This window comes from Rattus norvegicus, chromosome 20 (assembly GCF_021556685.1).
Source record: "Rattus norvegicus strain SHRSP/BbbUtx chromosome 20, alternate assembly SHRSP_T2T, whole genome shotgun sequence".
NCBI lineage: Eukaryota > Metazoa > Chordata > Mammalia > Rodentia > Muridae > Rattus > Rattus norvegicus.
In genome coordinates this window covers 35,572,919-35,577,272 of record NC_141553.1, presented here as the reverse complement: position 1 = coordinate 35,577,272, position 4,354 = coordinate 35,572,919, and the positions used below count along the sequence as shown (strand labels likewise).

General features: G+C 37.0%; 1 pseudogene across 1 annotated transcript; it reads right to left on the bottom strand.

Moving 5' to 3' along the window:
• Nucleotides 1–3,006: 3,006 nt before the first annotated feature.
• On the bottom strand, nucleotides 3,007–3,928 carry Tatdn1-ps1 (TatD DNase domain containing 1, pseudogene 1; annotated as a pseudogene). The gene has a single exon (XR_015645981.1). The product of XR_015645981.1 is annotated as a TatD DNase domain containing 1, pseudogene 1, transcript variant X2 (transcript).
• Between the last annotated feature and the right edge of the window lie 426 nt (nucleotides 3,929–4,354).

Here is a 4,354-nt window from a genome sequence, read left to right as displayed (position 1 = left end):
AAAATAGATTATGGTAAAATCCATGTCAGAATATGGACTGCATCCCCCTCCTTGTCCATGCTTAATCCCACTTGTATTTAATTTGCTTCCTGTTGTAGTGTTAAAGAACATGACCAAAAAAGTAACATAGAGAGGAAATGGAATATTTATATTGCACATCCTGATCACAGCTTATCACTAAGGGAACTCAGGACAAGAGGGCAAGCAAAATCAGAGGCAGGAACCATGGAGAAAACAGTGTTAATTGACTATCAGCTCTTCCTAGCTTGCTCTCTCGCTCTCGCTCTCGCTCTGTGTGTGTGTCTGTCTCTATCTCTCTGTCTCTGTCTCTGACTGTCCCTCTCTCTCTCTCTCTGTCTCTCTGTCTCTGTCTCTGTCTCTGTCTCTGTCTCTGTCTCTGTCTCTCTCTCTCTCTCTCTCTCTGTCTCTCTTTTCCTCTTCCTCTCTCCTTTTTTTTTTTTGTTTGTTTAAAGACAGGGTTTCTAGGTGTGTAGCCCTGGTAGACCCGGAACTTGTTATATAGACCAGTCTGGCCTTGCACTCAGATATCTCACTGCCTCTGCTTCTGAATGCTGCCCTTCCCATCCCCAACCAGTCCCAACTGCTTTCTTATACAACTCTGGGCTACCTGAAAAATGTCTGTCTCTTCGTCTATCAATCATTGATCAATAAAATATCCTGGCCTGATGGAAGCAATTCCTAATTTGAGAACTCTTTGACCAGATAGCTCTATATTTGTGTCTGCTTAACAAAACACCACTATACTTCTCACGGAAACCCATGAAGGCCTGTGTTTCTTTGTATTAAGCGAATAGGTGCTCCCAAACAAAGGAAAGGGTACACACTTGATAAGGGGCAAACTTGTATGTCGTAACTTATTATGTTTTTACCTGTAGATCTAATCTCCACATTTCTCTGGCCCCCTCTCTATACAAACGAAGACTGGATCACCAAAGCTGTCTATACAGCTCAATTAGTTGGAGTTTTTGGCAGGAAAGGAGAAAGAATGGGCATTGATTTCCCTTTCTTCATGATCTCAGTCAATAGGCAGGCCATTTTACATTTCTCCATTAAGCACCCATCATAGTGGGTTGGTCTGATGCTGCTTGTATTCTAAGGCTAAATACTGGCTTCACAATATACAATTATACCTCATGTACATTGTAAGTGTTATATGGAGCCTGTGCTTGTGCTTGGGAAATGGAGGGAGAAAGGCAGGACTTGATGTTCAATTTTAAGGGTTGCAGATGGAGGGTGAAGAAAGAAGTCAGAAGTATATGAAGCCATCATAACCACATGGGCATGACAAACAGCAAATAACAGGGGATTTTATAGCTGGGGAATAGGTTAGTATAGCTCAAAATCTGTTCAATCTAGGATTATAGCTTGTAAATAAATACCAGGATGGTGTGTCTTTTACACGGAATTTATAGGATTATAAATTCCACGCACACACATTCTGTCTGGGATTAACCAGTAAGAAATTAAACCTCACAAGATTCAGCAACTGTCAGCTCCTTCATTTATCTTTTCAGGGTGAGAGGTAATGACCATTTCCCGTTTACCCAGGTCTCAGAAGCTTCATGGTGCTTTACTTTCTGTTGAACACAAGGATAATCTTTGATTTATTAGCAATCTTTGATTTCCTCTTTTGAGTCCCTTCTCCAGCCTACAATAAATACATCATTCTTTTAACTGGCCCAAAGATGTGGTGGTCCTTATCACTAGATTTAAAAGACTGCAGCAGGAGAATTACAATCTCAATGGGAACCTGTTCTACATAACAAGGCCCTATCTCTAAAACAAAGCAAAAGTTAGCCTGGGTAAAAAATGCATTTTCATTGACCAACATTATTTTGGAAAGACATAAAATTATAGTAAAACAAAACATATAAAATAAATGGGGTACAGTGGTAAACCCAATATTAAATAATGAAGGGTCTAATAAACTAAAAAAAAAAAAGAAACTTAAAAAATCACCATTTTTAATTTTGTGCTTTTTTTCTTATTTTGTATATGAATGGGACATTACACAGGCTGGTCTTTAATACATTATATTGCCAAAACTTGCCTCAAACTTATGATTCCTTTATCTAAGCTTTGCCAGTACTGAGATTTTTTTGTGTGAAGTAGCATACTTGGCAAACTGTGATATTTTTAAAATTGATTTTCAACATCAACTGTACTATTAAACACAAAACATTTTTTTATTATTTTTTTTTATTAACTTGAGTATTTCTTATACACATTTCAAGTGTTATTCCTTTTCCCGGTTTCCGGGCAAACATCCCCCTCCCCCTCCTCTTCCTTATGGGTGTCCCCCTCCCAACCCTCCCCCCATTGCCGCCCTCCCCCCACCAGTCTAGTTCACTGGGGGTTCAGTCTTAGCAGGACCCAGGGCTTCCCCTTGCACTGGTGCTCTTACTAGGATATTCATTGCTACCTATGGGGTCAGAGTCCAGGGTCAGTCCATGTATAGTATTTAGGTAGTGGCTTAGTCCTGGAAGCTCTGGTTGCTTGACATTGTTGTACTTTTGGGGTCTCGAGCCAAATGGTGGTTTATTATATTTTATCCTGTCTATCTTGAAATTAATATGCTCTATTTAACTCTAATTGAGAGAGATTGAATCAATAAATATATTTGCAGCAAATGTGTTTAGTTCTAAACTATGGAAGATCAGCATATTAAAGTAGTTTTTCTTAGACAGTTCTCTAAGGATGTCATATTTGATTTGCATAAAATTTAAAATGATGTCACAGAGTAAAGAAATTTATGTCAAGACATATTACATTAAAATAATTATATCTTTTATTATAGACTACATGTCTTAATTGTTTCTCTCATCAAAGTTCCTGGTACATGCATATTTTATAAATAACAGAAAATATGTGATCAGAAAAGCTGGGATTAGCAGTGATAAAACAAAAATGAGTGATCCTGATTAATAAAGAAAGCTGGTATTAACAAAATATAATAGCATAAAAACCAGAACTGACTTACTTAGATCAATAAACCCAGACTTTTAAACTATTTTTTTTTCCGGAAAAGAATATTTTAATGGTTTTGTTATACAGCGTGTTGGCATATTCCAGTGGATCTTCTTCACTTACTGCTGACATTATCTCCAATATTTGAACTATGTGGCAGGGCTTGTTCCTGTCTTTTAAACAGCACCCGGCTTTCCACTTCTTTTTGGTAGGAAATGCGGTTTTTATGTGTTTTGATGCAGCATGTGTACTTTTAACTCCATATCAAGGTGCATCTGTCTCAATCATTAGTTTTTCACTAGGTATTGACTTCAGAACTTCCAAATTAGCTTCAGTTTTCAGAGAGCAACCATTAAATCCTATATAAAGGTCCAAGTCAATCAAAGCAGCCGCTGCTTCCTTCGTACCATCAAATGAATACACCACTCCACCCACATACCGATCTCTATATCTTCTCACAATATCCAAAAAACTCAGTATGTGAATTTCGACAATGAAGAAACATTGGTAATTTTGTTTGTTCTGACAATTCAAATTGTTTTTCAAAATATTTGAGTTGAGTATCTTTGGGACAAAACTGAAGTCGGTCAAAATCAAGTCCACACTCCCCTATTGCTACAACTTTTCCTTTGTTGTTTTCAGCAAGGTGCAGCAATCCTGCTAAGTACTGGTCAGGGCTGTCCTTCTCAAACTCATCACATCTCATGGGATGACACCCCACTGTACTGAAAAACTTGTCATATGTTTGTGCCAACCGCAGTGCCTCTTTACTGTCTTGTAGACTTCCACCTGTGATCATAAACTTTTTAACACCTATCTGGACAGCTCTCCCTATTACCTCTTGTAAATCATCTTGATGCTTCTGAAGCCCCCTATAAATTCCTCTGAACATAGGATCTGTCAGGTTGATTCCAATATCCATGAACTTGAAGAGACTCATGACAGTGAAGCAGACTCCTCCCAGGAAAAGGCGGAAATCTTAAATTATTTTAAATTAAAGTTCCAACAACAATTGAGACATTCAATGTTACTTATAAGAATCTTGCTTATAATTTTTAAGTTAAAATGCAAATTAATTATTTAGTTAATGATGATTGGATAGTTCAATAGTTCATTCTCAGGATTTTATTTTTAATTAAGCAATAATTTATACTCACCAAATCACCCATTTTAGTGCTATAATTTCTGTTTTTGAAAATCAAAACAGTTACTATAACCAGAGTCTGGCCTTAGACTAAATCACTCGTATTGGAAAATTTCCATTTATCTTAATTTATTGTAATTCATGTAACTTGCTAGAAATAAATGTAACATAGAATTAATTGCTTTCTAATGGGATTTCAGTCCACTGGACTAGATGAAACCA